The sequence below is a fragment of the Mesoplodon bidens genome (assembly GCF_964165515.1).
Source record: "Mesoplodon bidens genome assembly, chromosome: X".
In the NCBI taxonomy this organism is placed as follows: Eukaryota; Metazoa; Chordata; class Mammalia; order Artiodactyla; family Ziphiidae; genus Mesoplodon; species Mesoplodon bidens.
The window spans coordinates 103,510,076-103,525,498 of NC_138163.1; the positions used below are offsets into that span (position 1 = coordinate 103,510,076).

At 46.2% G+C, this 15,423-nt stretch overlaps 1 pseudogene across 1 annotated transcript; it reads right to left on the reverse strand.

The window, feature by feature from the left end:
• Window positions 1-11,658: 11,658 nt before the first annotated feature.
• On the reverse strand, window positions 11,659-14,376 carry LOC308609432 (GTP-binding nuclear protein Ran-like; annotated as a pseudogene). Its single transcript has 3 exons — window positions 13,851-14,376; window positions 13,641-13,713; window positions 11,659-11,863 (listed from the first exon to the last, which is right to left on the reverse strand). The product of its transcript is annotated as a GTP-binding nuclear protein Ran-like (transcript).
• Window positions 14,377-15,423: the final 1,047 nt, after the last annotated feature.

The window sequence follows — 15,423 nt, forward strand, 5'->3', positions numbered from 1 at the left end:
TCTTTGCTATTGTTTTCTTTGATTCTATTTCATTTTTCTGCTCTGATCTTTATGATTTCTTTCCTTCTACTAACTTTGGGTGTTGTTTGTTCTTCTTTCTCTAGTTTCTTTAGGTGTAAAGTTAGATTGTTTATTTGAGATTTTTCTTGTTTTTTTTTTTTTTTTGAAGATTTGGGAGAGGAGTTTGATTTTCAAAGTTGCTTGGATTGATCTGACCCATAATTTTCTTCTTTCTTGAGGTAGGCTTGTATTGCTATAAACTTCCCTCTTAGAAGTGCTTTTGCTGCATCCCACAGGTTTTGGATTGTCGTGTTTTCATTGTCATTTCTCTATAGGTATTTTTTGATTTCCTCTTTGATTTCTTCAGTGATCTCTTGGTTATTTAGTAACGTATTGTTTAGCCTCCATGTGTTTGTGTTTTTTACGTTTTTTCCCCTGTAATTGATTTCTAATCTCATAGCGTTGTGGTCAGAAAACATGCTTGATATGATTTCAATATTCTTAAATTTACCAAGGCTTGATTTGTGACCCAAGATGTGATCTATCCTGATGAATGTTCCGTGTGCATTTGAGAAGAAAGTGTAATCTGCTGTTTTTGGATGGAATGTCTTAAATGTCAATTAAATCTATCTAGTCTATTGTGTCATTTAAAGCTTGTGTTTCCTTATTAATTTTCTGTCTGGATGATCTGTCCATTGGTGAAAGTGGGGTGTTAAAGTGCCCTACTATGATTGTGTTACTGTCAATTTCTCCTTTTATGGCTGTTAGCATTTGCCTTATATATTGAGGTGCTCCTGTGTTGGGTGCATAAATATTTACAATTGTTATATCTTCTTCTTGAATTGATCCCTTGATCATTATGTAGTGTCCTTCCTTGTCTCTTGTAACATTCTTTATTTTAAAGTCTATTTTATCTGATATGAGTGTTGCTACTCCAGCTTTCTTTCGATTTCCATTTGCATGGTATATCTTTCCATCCTCTCACTTTAGTCTGTATGTGTCCCTAGGTCTGAAGTGGCTGTCTTGTAGACGGCATATATATGGTTCTTATTTTTGTATCCTTTCAGCAAGCCTGTGTCTTTTGGTTGGAGCACTTAATACATTCACGTTTAAGGTAATTATCGATATGTATGTTCCTATTACCATTTTCTTAATTGTTATGGGTTTGTTTTTCTAGGTCCTTTTCTTCTCTTGTGTTTCCCACTTAAAGAAGTTCCTTTAGCATTTGTTGTAGAGCTGGTTTGGTGGTGCTGAATTCTCTTAGCTTTTGCTTGTCTGTAGAGCTTTTGATTTCTCCATTGAATCTGAATGAGGTCCTTGCTGGGTAAAGTAATCTTGGTTGTAGGTTCCTCCCTTTCATCACTTTAAATATATCATGCCACTCCCTTCTGGCTTGTAGAGTTTCTGCTGAGAAATCAGCTGTTAACCTTATGGGAGTTCCCTCATATGTTATTTGTCATTTTTCCCTTGTTGCTTTCAACAATTTTTCTTTATCTTTAATTTTTGTCAGTTTGATTACTATGTGTCTTGACGTGTTTCTCCTTGGGTTTATCCTGCCTGGGACTCTCTGTGCTTCCTGGACTTGGGTGGCTGTTTCCTTTCCCATGTTAGGGAAATTTTCAGCTATAATCTCTTCAAATATTTTCTCGGGTCCTTTCCCTCTCTCTTCTCCTTCTGGGACCCCTATAATGCGAATGTTGTTGTGTTTAATGTTGTCCCAGAGGTCTCCTAGGCTGTCTTCATTTCTTTTCATTCTTTTTTCTTTAGTCTGTTCTGCAGCAGTGAATTCCACCATTCTGTCTTCCAGGTCACTTATCCGTTTTTCTGCCTCAGTTATTCTGCTATTGATTCTTTCTAGTATATTCTTCATTTCAGTTATTGTATTGTTCATCCCTGTTTGTTTGTTCTTTAATTCTTCTAGGTCTTTGTTAAACATTTCTTGCATCTTCTCGATCTTTGCCTCCATTCTTTTTCCGAGGTCCTGGATCATTTTCACTATCATTATTCTGAATTCTTTTTCTGGAAGGTTGCCTATCTCCACTTCATTTAGTTGTTTTTCTGGGGTTTTCTCTTGTTCCTTCATCTAGTACAAAGTCCTCTGCCTGTTCATTTTGTCTATCTTTCTGTGAATGTGGTTTTCCTTCTGCAGGCTGTGGAATTGTAGTTCTTGCTTCTGCTGTCTGCCCTCTGGTGCATGAGGCTATCTAAGAGGCTTGTGCAAGGTTCCTGATGGGAGGGACTGGTGGTAGGTAGAGCTGGGTGTTGCTTTGGTAGGCAGAGCTCAGTTAAACTTTAATCTGCTTGTCTGCTGATTAGGTGGGGCTGGGTTCCCTCCCTGTTGGTTGTTTGGCCTGAGGCAACCCAGCACTGTAGCCTACCCAGCTCTTTGGTAGGGCTAATGGCAGACTCCGGGGGTGGGGTGGGGGCTCATGCCTAGGAGTACTTCCCAGAACTTCTGCTGCCAGTGTCCTTGTCCCCACGGTGAGCCACAGCCACCCCCTGCCTCTGCAGGAGACCCTCCATCACTAGCAGGTAGGCCTGGTTCAGTCTCCTATGGGGTTACTGCTTCTTACCCTGGGTCCTGATGCACATAGTACTTTGTGTGTGCCCTCCAAGAGTAGAGTCTCTGTTTCCCCCAGTCCTGTCGAAGTCCTGCAATCAAATCCCGCTAGCCTTCACAGTCTGATTCTCTAGGAATTCCTCCTCCCGTTGCCAGACCCCCAGGTTGGGAAGCCTGACGTGGGCCTCAGAACCTTCACTCCAATGGGTGGACTTCTGTGGTATAAGTGTTCTCCAGTTTGTGAATCACCCACCCAGCAGTTATGGAATTTCATTTTATTGTGATTGCACCCCTCCTATCGTCTCATTGCGGCTTCTCCTTTGTCTTTGGATGTGGGGTATCTTTTTTGGTGATTTCCAGTGTCTTCCTATTGATGATTGTTCAGCAGTTAGTTGTGATTTTGGTGCTCTTGCAAGAGGGAGTGAGCACGTGTCCTTCTACTCCGCCATCTTGAACCAATCTCTACTCCACTTCACTTCTTGAAAAAAGCTCCAGTAGCCTCTGATGCCTGCAGAATAAAGTTTAAGCTCCTTAGCATTCCAAGGGTGGTCCCAACTGATCACTCACGGCAGGATGAAGTATTGAACTAGTCTTTTATATGCTCTTTGGGCAGGCCCTGTCAGGCATGTGTAGTTCCTTGCCCTAGGGCCTCTGGAGGGTCAAAACTGAGCAGCTCACACTATTTACAGTAGCCAAGACATGGAAGCAACCTAAATGTCCATCAACTGATGAATGGATAAAGAAGATGTGGTATATATATACAGTGGAATATTACTCAGCCAAAAAAGAATAAAATAGGGGTAGAGTGAAGATAGCAGAGTAGGAGGACGTGGAGTTCGTGTCTCTTCACAAGTAGGGCACCTACCAGGTGCTGGTGGGGGACCTCGGACACCTAAGGGGATGGGAGGAACCCCTGCGTGAGTGGGTAGGGTGTATGGCCGAGGGAGTGGAGGAGAAGTGGAGGTGGGACAGGACCAGTGCCCCTGAGGGGCGGCTGGGGGAGGGGAGGGGTTCCCACTCCCAGAGGGGCCCATTCATGGTGAGAGGATCAGCAGAGATGGGGAGAGACCTTCAGGGGATCCGGGGATAGGAAAGGGAATGCAGCTAGCATTTCCCCCACCTGCTTGGACCCCAGTGAGCCTGCTGGGGTCCTGGGCCTGAACCACCACCCTCAAGGGTCCCCTCTGGTCACGTGGGTCCTGGGGGCGTGGGAGGGAGGGGGGACGAAAAGTAGAGGCGAGATGGGACCAGTGCCCCTGAGGGGTGGCTGGGGGAGGGGAAGGGTTCTCACGCTTGGAGGGGCCCACTCACAGTGAGGTGGCTGGGGGAGGGGAGGGGTGGCTGGGGGAGGGTATGAAGCTGTGATTAAAAATCTTCCAACAAACAAAAGCCCAGGACCAGATAGCTTCACAGGTGAAGGTGAATTCTATCAAACATTTAGAGAAGAGCTAACACCCATCCTTCTCAAACTCTTCCAAAAAATTGCAGAGGGAGGAACACTCCCAATCTCGTTCTACGAGGCCACCATCACCCTGATACCAAAACTAGGCAAAGATATCACAAAAAAAGAAAATTACAGACCAGTATAACTGATGAACATAGATGCAAAAATCCTCAACAAAATACTAGCAAACAGAATCCAACAAGATATTAAAAGGATCACACACCATGATCAAGTGGGATTTATCCCAGGAATGCAAGGATTCTTCAATATATGCAAATCAATCAATGTGATACGCCATATTAACAAATTGAAGAATAAAAACCATATGATCATCTCAATAGATGCAGGGAAAGCTTTTGACAAAATTCAGTACCCATTTATGATAAAAACCCTCCAGAAAGTGGGCATAGAGGGAACCTACCTCAACATAATAAAGGTCATGTACAACAAACCCACAGCCATCATCGTTCTCAATGGTGAAAAACTGAAAGCATTTTCTCTAAGATCAGGAACAAGACAAGGATGTCCACCCCCACCACTATTATTCAACATAGTTTGGGAAGTCCTAGCCTTGGCAATCAGAGAAGAAAAAGAAATAAAAGGAATACAAATTGGAAAAGAAGAAAAACTGTCACTGTTTGCAGATGACATGATACCATACATAGAGAATCCTAAAGATGCCACCAGAAAACTACTAGAGCTAATCAATGAATTTGGTAAAGTTGCAGGATACAAAATTAATGCACAGAAATCTCTTGCATTCCTGTACACTAATGATGAAAAATCTGAAAGAGAAATTAAGGAAACACTCCCATTTACCATTGCAACAAAAAGAATAAAATACCTAGGAATAAACCTACCTAAGGAGGCAAAAGACCTGTACTCTGAAAACTATAAGATGCTGATGAAAGAAATCAAAGAAGACCCAAACAGATGGAAAGATATACCATGTTTGTGGTGTGGAAGAATCAATATTTTCAAAATGGCTATACTACCCAAGGCAACCTATGGATTCAATGCAATCCCTGTCAAATTAGCAATGGCATTTTTCACAGAACTAGAACAAAAAATCTTAAAATTTGTATGGAGACACAAGAGACCCTGAATAGCCAAAGCAATCTTGAGAAAGAAAAACGGAGCTGGAGGTAACAGGCTCCCTCGGTGCTCTGTGATGACCTAGATGGGTGGGATGGGGGCGGTGGGAGGGAGGTCCAAGAGGCAGGGGATATTTATATACATATAGCTGATTCACTTCATTGTACAGCAGAAACTAACACAACATTGTAAAGCAATTATACTCCAATAAAAAAAGAATAAAATAATGCCATTTGCAGCAACATGGATGGACCTAGAGATTATACTAAGTGAAGTAAGTCAGAAAGAGAAAGACAAATACTATATGATATCACTTATATGTGGAATCTAAAATATGACACATATGAACTTATTTACAGAACAGAAACAAACTCACACACATAGAAAACAAACTTATGGTTACCAAAGGGGATAGTGAGGTGGGAGAGGGATAAATTAGGAGCTTGGGATTAGCAGATACAAACTACTATATATAAAATAGATAGACAACAAGGTCCTACTGCATAGTATAGGGAACTATATTCAATATCCAGTAATAAACCATAATGGAAAAGAATATGAAAAAGAATATATATATATAAATATAAGTGAAGCACTTTGCTGTACCCCAGAAACTAACACAACATTGTAAATCAACTATACTTCAATCAAAACAAAACAAAGCAAAACCAAACAAGCAAAAAAAACTGAGCTGCTCAAGGCAAGTCCTCTTTCCAGTCTTTAGGGAAAGCCTGGGTTGATCGAAGAGGTCCTGCTGGGTGACAAGGAACAGGAGGGGAGAGGCATCCCTCAGAGTGGGCGGGAAGGGGTAGAGAATCCCGAGGATAGAGGTAGGGATAGAGGTTGGCAACCCTGCAAGCACTGGGGATGCCCTGCTCTGTGGCAGTGCCCTGGGAAGGTGGCCAGATCCAAGAGAACCAGCTGGCTGGCACTCCTGAGGGCCTGGACTCCCGGCTCCAGGACTGCCAACCTGAAAAAGATTCCTAGCCCCTGAAAATCAATTCAAGCACTGTCTTGGAATATCCAAAGGCCCCAAACTGATATGTAAGCTGGGTGCCACTGTACCGATTTAAAGAAGGACATGTTCCTTTACTCTGAACACAAGTTTACATGGATCAGAAATACCCATATTCCCCATTAAGAGCCCCCCTGCTCTGAATAAAGGAATCTGGGAAACCAAATTATTGTTTGGAAAGCTCACTTAGCAAAAGTGGTAGACATGTGTACCCAGTCCCCTTTCTTCCCTTCCCCGTTACCAACAGTACCCCTATATTATTGGGGGTAGCGATGTGCCCGATAGAAAATGACTGCATCTAAGGGTGACCATTGAGATGTAAGTGGAAGTTGGTTGTGAGATTTCTAGGAGAGGTCTTTTGTCCCTTGCCCTTCCTCTACTTCCTGCCTGGAATGTGGGTGTGATGATAGACTTCCAGCAACCATTTTGTGACCTGAAGGATGGAAGCCATGCCCTAAGGATAAAGGAGTAGAAAGATAGAAAGAACCTGGGTCCCAGATGCCTGTGGAGCCACTATATCAGCCTTGGTCTGCTTATCTCTGGACTTCTTTCAAATGAAAGAGAAATAGACTTATTTTTTGGTTTTTTGGGTTTTTTTATTGGAGTATAATTGCTTTACAATGTTGTGTTAGTTTCTGCTGTACAATGAAGTGAATCAGCTATATATATACTTATACCCCCTCCCTCTTGGACCTCGCTTCCCACCCCCATCCCACCCATCTAAGTCATCACAGGGCATAGAGCTGAGATCCCTGTGCTATACAGCAGGTTCTCACTAGCTATCTATTTTACACATGGTAGTGTATTTATGTCAAACCTAATCTCCCAATTCATCCCACCCTCCCCTTCCCCCCCGTGTCCACACATCCATCCTCTACATCTTCGTCTCTATTCCTGCCCTGCAAATAGGTTCATCTGTACCATTTTTCTAGATTCCACATATATGCATTAATATATATTTGTTTTTCTCTTTCTGACTTACTTCACTCTGTATGACAGACTCTAGGTCCATCCACATCTCTATAAATGACCCAATTTCATTCCTTTTTATGGCTGAGTAGTATTCCATTATATATATGTACCACATCTTCTTTATCCATTCATCTTATATCTTGTTTAAGCCACTTATTTATTTTCTGTTTTACCAGCCACACCTAATCCTAACTGGTAAAGCAAGCACAGAATCAGAGCTTAGGAAAGAGAATAGCCCAGAGGGATAGTTCACAGAGGCCAGAGTATGAGTGCAGAGCCCTAGCTATCCACCCCAGAGACCACCTGTGGCAGGAGCCTCAAAGATGGCCCCAATGATCCTCACCTCTGAGTGTTCACTCTCTTGTGTACATCCCTCCCGCAATGAATAGGGCTGGCCTGTCTAGCCAATAGGATACCACAGAAGTAACAGTGTGTGACTTCTGAGGGCCATAAGAGACACTGTAGCTTTTGCCTTGCTGTCTCTTGATTCAGTCCTGGGGAGAGCCAGATGCCGTTTGTGAGGACACTCTCGCAGCCCTATGGAGAGGTGTGAGGAACAGGGACCGCTTGTCAACAGCCAGCCACGTGAGTCAGCCATCTTGGAAGTCAAATCCCCGGAGACTGCAGCCCAGGCTGGACCTCATGAGAGAACCTGAGTCAGAACTACTCCCAGACTCCTGACCCACAGACACCATGAGATAATAAGTGCTCATTGTTGTTTTAAGCTAAGTTTTGTTATACATCTGTAGCTAACCAATACACTACCACATGGGGACCTCTCAGCCAGCTTGTCTCTTGCTTCTGGTAGGTGGAACACAGCCAGATTCCTGCTCTGTGGCCCATGGGTTCTGAAGCAGAGCAGGTTTTAGGTTTTTCCGAGGGTCTTTTTCTGTTTAGCTCCCCTTCACACCTGTGGTAGCCAGCCTCCAAGATGGCCTCTGGTGATCTCTGCTTCCTGATGTTCACGCCTTTGTGTAATCCTCTCCTGTTGAGTGTGGGTTGGACTTAGTAGAATAAGGCAGGAGTGATGATGGGTGACCAGGAGACTAGGTCATAAAAGGCAGAGTGGCTCATCTCTCAATCTCTCTCTCCCTCTCTATGCTGTGGGAAAGCTTGTCTGGAGCAGCCCTATAGAGAGGCCCCACGTGGCAAGGCACTGAGGCCTCCTGCCAACAGCCATGTGAATGAACCCTGAAGCAGATCCTCTAGGCCCAGTCAAGTCTTGGGAGACCACAGTCTTGGCCGACAGCTTGACTATAGCCTCCCCTAAGCACCCAGATTCCCAACCCTCAGAAATTATGTGTGATAATAACTGTCCTTTTTTTTTTTTTTTTTTGCGGTACGCGGGCCTCTCACTGTTGTGGCCTCTCCCGTTGCGGAGCACAGGCTCCGGACGTGCAAGCCCAGTGGCCATGGCTCACAGGCCCAGCCACTCCGTGGCATGTGGGATCTTCCCGGACCGGGGCACGAACCCGTGTCCCCTGCATCAGCAGGCGGACTCTCAACCACTGCGCCACCAGGGAAGCCCCCCTGTCCATTGTTTTAAGCCGCCAAGTTTCAGACTAATTTGTTAAGCAGCAGTGTGTAACCAATATCTTCCCCATCACAGTGTAGTGGTTAACAGCTGAACTCTGAAACTAGACTGTCTGGACTTAAATCCTGGTTAGGCTACTTTGAGTCTGTGTGACCTTGAGCATGTAACTTAATCTTTCTGTACCTCAGCTTCCTCAGTTATAAAATGGGGGATACTACTGTTACCTACCTCATAAGGTTGTGAGGATTAAATACATACATAAAAAGGGCTTAGCAAGGTGCCTGGCATATAATTAGCAGTCGGTAAATGTCAATTGCTATTTTTGTTGTTACGATTCTGGCTGATGCGGAGACAGTGTGGGGATGAAGTGAGGGAAACACCTGCCAGTAGCACCATGATCATGACCTCCAGAGAAGTAAGGGGGGATGAGTATTTGCAAATCCTGAAACAGGCCCCCATGGTTTTGCCTCCAAGTAGAGCATAACCGGGCTCTGCATATTGCAGGTGGGACCACGCTGCCTGGGTGAGGAGAGGCAGCCTTCAGGATGGTTCCGTAGATGCCAAGGCCTCAGGTCATGCCCATCCCTGGGTGATGCAGCCACGATTCTGAGCATGCGTCCCTGGATTGTAACATCCCTGCTCTGGAAGATGGTCAGAGAACGCTTTAGAAAGCGTGGACTGCGGCTGAAACTGGAAACGCTGGAATTTCTGGTTTCCAGTATGCAGGAAGTGTGAGTTTCCCTTTTCCCAAAGGAAAAACATTTGATTCCAATTGGTTTGTAGGCCTGGAATAAACTGCTTTCCTCAACTGTAAGGTATTATAGACTGTGTACGCTAAAGGAGAGAAGGGTTAGGAAAATGTAAGCAGGAAACTTTTACCATAAAAGTAAAATACATTACTAAGTGAAAGAAACCAGTCTGAAAAGGCTTACATACTGCATGATTCCAACTATATGATATTCTGGAAAGCACAAAACTACGGACACAGTAAAAGGATCAGTGGTTGCTGGAGGTGGGGGAGGGATGAATAAGATGAGCACAGAGGATTTTTAGGGCAGTGGCACTACCCTGAAATATTGGATACGTGTCATTAGACATTTGTCCAAACCCATACAACACCAAGAGTGAACCATAATGTAAACTATGGACTTCGGGTGATGATGATGTGTCAGTGTAGGTTCATCAATTGCAACAAACGTACCACTCTATGGGGCATGTTGATTATGGAGGGGGCTCTGCATGTGTCGGGGCAGGGGCGATATGAGAAATCTCTGCACCTTCCTCTCAAGTTTGCTGTGAACCCAAAACTGCTCTAGAAAATAAAATCTATTTGTTTAAAAAGTAAAGGGAGAAAGAGCGTTTGATTTGAGGGCATATTATTTAGAACTCCGTTGAGTACAAGTACCAGAAGTTTCAAGCTTACTGAACCTCCGAAGAAGGTTATAGGTCATAGGTGTCTGATGAATCAGAAGACAGAGATTTTTGCTCTGGAAGATGGGAGGGTGCTGCAGTGGGCCTCCGAAAGGCCTGGAAGGCAGCAGGGAATACACGCAGAGGCAGAACTGCTGTGGCCTGCCCCTCTCTATTCCAGCATCTCTTTATTCTCTCTCTCTCTCTCCTCCTCCGCCTTTTGTCCCCCCACAGAGCTTGCCTTCTCAGGCCTACAGTATCCCACAGCCCCGCTACTTACACAGAATGGCTTTCTGGCTCTTCATAAACACTGTTTTATTTTTCTCCATCCCAGTCCTAAATTCCTGGGCAAGGGGACGCTTGGTGGCCCAGTACCTTGGGGCCGATGTCTGCTCCCTGCGCCAGCAACTCTGGCCAGGGGGCGGGGGTGGGAGCACCTTACAAAGGAAGCTGTCTGGAGCCCATCCCTGCAAAATAGCGAATGGGTGTACCAGGAGCTGTGCAGGGCTGGTGACTTTTAGCTGGGCCCAGTTCTGTGACCTGTGACAGTCGTCCCCCAGAAGCAGGCTATCATGTTAGCTGCTGGCAGAAATCTGCCCCACTTTCTGTGCTTGGCGGCTGGTGCCTGCTTTCCCTTTTGATTTAAGGCCGGTGCAGGGGCTTGGATTTGGAGCGTGGCATTGGAGGAAGTCTTTAACGCCAACTAGCCTTAATTCCTCCTTCTTATATAACTCAATGGCAACTGAGAGGATATTTGGATTCCGCTTGCTTTTTTTTTTTCGTTATTAATTAGTGTGCAAAAAAAAAAGTAATAAAATATCCTTGTTTATGTTCTAGTCTGCGGGGCTGTGTGCTCATTAGTTTGCAGCCTGGCGTGGGGATCGGGAACGCTGGGCCCCCGGGGAGTGGGCCGGACCGAGGGTGTCAGCGTCTTCCGTTGCGGAGGCGATGGGCCAATGCAATTCGTTCCTCTTCCTCCCTCCCTCTCTCCCCCACCCCTCCCCCTCCGCTTCCTCCCTCCCCCTCCCTCCCTCCCTCCCTCCCCCCTCCTTCCTCCCTCCCTTCCCCCCTCACCACCTTCCTCCCTTCCCCCCCACCCTCCCTCGCCTCCCTGCGGGTTCTGGGCGTCCTTGCAAGGCAAGCGCTTCCTGAGAGGGTGGCTTCGAGGCCAGAGAACTCGCAGTCATTCTTTAAGGAAGGGGGGACGGGATCAACAAGGCAGTTGAAATCCGGTTCTAGGCGGCCTCCGGTGGTGCCCCCCGCGGGGCCCAAGCCGCCCCACCTCCGCGACTGCCCGGAGCCCCGCTGCGGACTGTGCTGGCTGCCGCCACCCGGCCTCCCGTGATGCACCCCTTCACTTCGGAGTGGATCGGAGCCGGAGGATCCCGGAGAGTGTGACTCAGAGGGGCAGAGGTCCCCCAATTCTCGAAGCCTGCGAGCCCCCGGGCGACCCTTAGCCCCAGGGCAGCGCGCTTGTCCCCTTGCAAGGATGGACTGCGGGGGTGGGGGGGCCCGATTGGTGAACGGGGCTTCTGGTCCCTCCCTGGAGGGCTTGGAGGGTTGTAATTCAGGCTGGCCCGCCTTTTCCAGCCCCTCTCAGCTCCATCCGCCCCCCTCCATCCCCCCCCTCACCCCGAGCCGGAGCCCCAGCCGTCGGGCAGGTCCGGCAGGCTGTCCGGGGCAGTCTTGACCTGACGCGGCAGGAAGGAGGGAAGGAGGGCTGAGCAGCCTGGCCGGGAGGCCGCAGTTCTTATCGTCCCCTTCCCACCCCGGGGCTGGGGGGCTGGGGGCTCCTGCCCCGCTGGAGCCGGGCCGGCTGGGGGCGCCAGGTGCCTTGGGAGCCGGTTTTGGAGGTGGGGGTCAGGCCGGGCTCTTAGGCCTTGTTCACCTCATGACACACCCAGAAATTTTATATAGTATCTCTAAGACATTCAGGGGAGAACTGGAGAGTATTTGGAGAGTCAAAATGTGGCCTGCTGGAAAAAAAAAAAAGTATTTCTGTGTATTATGTAATCATTTCTGTGTATTATGTAAAAAAATTAAGTGTGTTGAATATCAAGTATGTATATACATTTTTCTAATGAAATCTTTCCAACCCTCCCTTTTATTTTTTACTTTTACTATGGAAAATTTCAAACATATACAAAAATAGATGAGTAGATAATCCCCAGCTTCAGTAATTATCAAGGTAGGGCCAATTTTGTTTCCTCTCTACACCCACCCACTTCTTCCCCCTCCTATTATATCTTTTCAATTTTTAATGATAAGGTGAGCTTGCGTTTTAATTAGCCTTTGCTGTGTAACAAGCCACCCCAAGGAATAGTGGCTGAAAACAACAATATTTTGATTTGTCATGATTTGGTTGGCTGGGTACTTCCTCTTGCCAGTTTTGACTGGACTCACTCAAGAGGGAGGATCAGCTGGGCTGGAAGGTTCCGATGGCCTGACTCACATATCTAGCTGTGGACTAGGACTCCTCAGGTCTCCTCTCCTCCATGGCTTCTCGTGTTCTAGTAGGCTAAGTGGACTTCTTTATATGGCAACCAGAACCTTCTCAGAGAATCAAGGCAGAAGCCTCAAGCTTCCTGAGCTAACTGTGGGAGTCTCAAGTCACTTCCACCCACTTCTATTGGCCAAAGCAGATCACAAGGCTAGTCCAGACTCTGGGATAGGAGGGTAGAGAAGTAGACCCACCCTTGGATGGGAGGAACAAAGTGCAGTGACACATTGCAAAGTGAATACTAGCATGTGAGGGATTGGTGGTCTTTAACCAATCTAGTACACAGTTAGCTTTTATCAACATAACTTTTACATGAGGTTTTATGATTGCAATGGCCACACACAATTCCTGATCTAGACTTTTTAATGATAAACAAAATGCTTGATAGTCACCATCAAAGAGAAACTTTGTTAGTACAGGTAAGCAATTGACATTTTTTATCATCCATTTAAAGTTGTACAACAATTGAAATTATATTTAAAGAATCTGGCAGCTCTTCCTTTAGTGGGCAGATGAAAAGTTGATATTTCTCATGGTAATGCAAATGAATATTTGACTCCAGACATCTCCCTATAGACACTTGAAAATGAAGATGAAGTTCTTTTTTTTTTTTTTTTTTTTTTTAAAGAAGATGTTGGGGGTAGGAGTTTTTATTAATTAATTTATTTATTTTTGCTGTGTTGCATCTTCATTTCTGTGTGAGGGCTTTCTCTAGTTGTGGCAAGCGGGGGCCACTCTTCATCGCGGTGCGCGGGCCTCTCACTATCGCGGCCTCTTGTTGCGGAGCACAGGCTCCAGACGCGCAGGCTCAGCAGTCGTGGCTCACGGGCCCAGCCGCTCCGCGGCATGTGGGATCCTCCCAGACCAGGGCTCGAACCCGTGTCCCCTGCATTAGCAGGCAGACTCCCAACCACTGCGCCACCAGGGAAGCCCCGAAGATGAAGTTCTTATTTGAAGGAGGCATGTGCATTATGAGAGCAGTAGACCTGCAGTTGGCATGGACACCATAAAATTACACATCAGCCACAAAAGGATAAAGGTGTCTGATACATGTGGAGATGGGGTTTCAGGGCACTCTGCGGGGACCCTGCTCTGCCAGCCTCATATTACACTGCCAAGGCTCGGTCCATGACAACCTCTGGTGGGGCAAGAACAGGCATGGCAATGAACTCCAAGTTAAGGGCTCCAATTAGTTGTTGTTGTTTTTTTAATTGAGGTATGGTTGATTTACAATGTTGTGTTAGTTTCTGCTGTATAGTAAAGTAATTCAGTTCTTTTCCATTATGGTTTATTACAGGATATTGAATATAGTTCCCTGTGATCCAATTAGTTTTTGAACAAGCCAAAGGAAAGGCTCTTCAGAGTTGTAGTTACTCTTAGCAGAACTGTCATAGTACTGAAAATTCTTCTTTTATGGAAGATGATGGATTTTGCCTTAACTTTCTTGTCCTTAATATCCACCTTGTTGCCACACAACATAATGAGGTTGTTTTCACATACTTGTACCAGATCTCTATGCCAGTTAGGCACATTCCTGTAAGCTCTCTATGTTACATCAAACATTAAAATTCTACATTGGGTTTGGATATAATAGCCACCTCTCCATCCACCAAATTTCTCCTGACCAGCTCAATATATCCCATACATTGACCTTAATAGGTCCTCTGCTGGTGTGGAACACAAGAGAATGGACCTCAACCTCGAACATGGCTACGTTCTTCTCCAGTCACCAGTCGGTGACGTTTCATGAATGTAGTTTGTCCATCACCAACCAATACAAGTTTGAACGGAGCTTGTGATTCTCCTTGGGCAGCCACCATGATGTTTCTTCCAGAAACATCTCCATGCTGAGGGTGCTATGACCATTATTCTTGCATTTACTATTAACATGTTAGCATGCCCCATCTGTGTACCCCCTTTGTAAAATTAGGCAACAGTCTTCAAGACTACTCTCACTTATGACACCAACTGCAGAGTTCAGGGGTCCCCAGGACCACCCTCAGGTCTGATTATTTGCTAGAAAGACTCACAGAACTCACTGAATGCTTTTATACTCATGGTTACAGTTTATCACTGTGAAAGGATACGGATTGAAATCAGTCAAGGGAAGAGACGCAGGGGGGCAGGGTCCGGAGAGGTCCAAACATGGAGCTTCCATTTGTCCTCTCCCAGTGGCGTCATGGATAGTGCTAACTCCTCCCAGCAACTATGCTGTGACAATATGCGTGGAGTATTGCCAACCAAGGAAGCTCACTTGAGCCTTGGTGTACAGAGTTTTTACTGGACCTTAGTCGTGTAGACATGGTTGGTTGTCCACCCTCTGAAGGCTGAGCTGATACCATGTGACCCAAAGCCCCTACTATAAATCAAGTTGTTCTCCTATCTGGCGTGGCCTAAGGCCCCCAGGTAAACAAAGATACTCTTATCAGGCAAGACATTCTAAGGGTTTAGAGATCACCTTCCAGGAACCGAGGCAAAGGCCAGGCCTTTCTTTGGGCAACGTTCATTCTTCACTACACACCCTCATTCTGCTTTTTCTCTCTCTTCCTTTCTCCACATCTTTTCCCTCCCACCTCTCCTCTGTCCTAGGCTGGGAGGTCACGCTGTTATCATAGGGAGTTTGAAGGTCAATGAAAGGGATGGGACACCTCAGTAGTTCCTTCCCCAGGTCTCCACAGCTTTGTGTCCAGGGTGCTGTGTGGCAGAGGCCAGCCATGTTGCTGTCTGCCAGGAGAGCCCTGGGACATGGCAGGTGAGTGTGGAGAGGGCAATGGGTCTGGGCAGCTAGTTGAGCTCCTGATCCCCCACGACCTGGTCATCTGGGGCATGTTCAAGGTGTCACGTCTGCTCCCTGGAGTGTGAGGGAACTGACACCAAAGGGACAGAGAGAGGC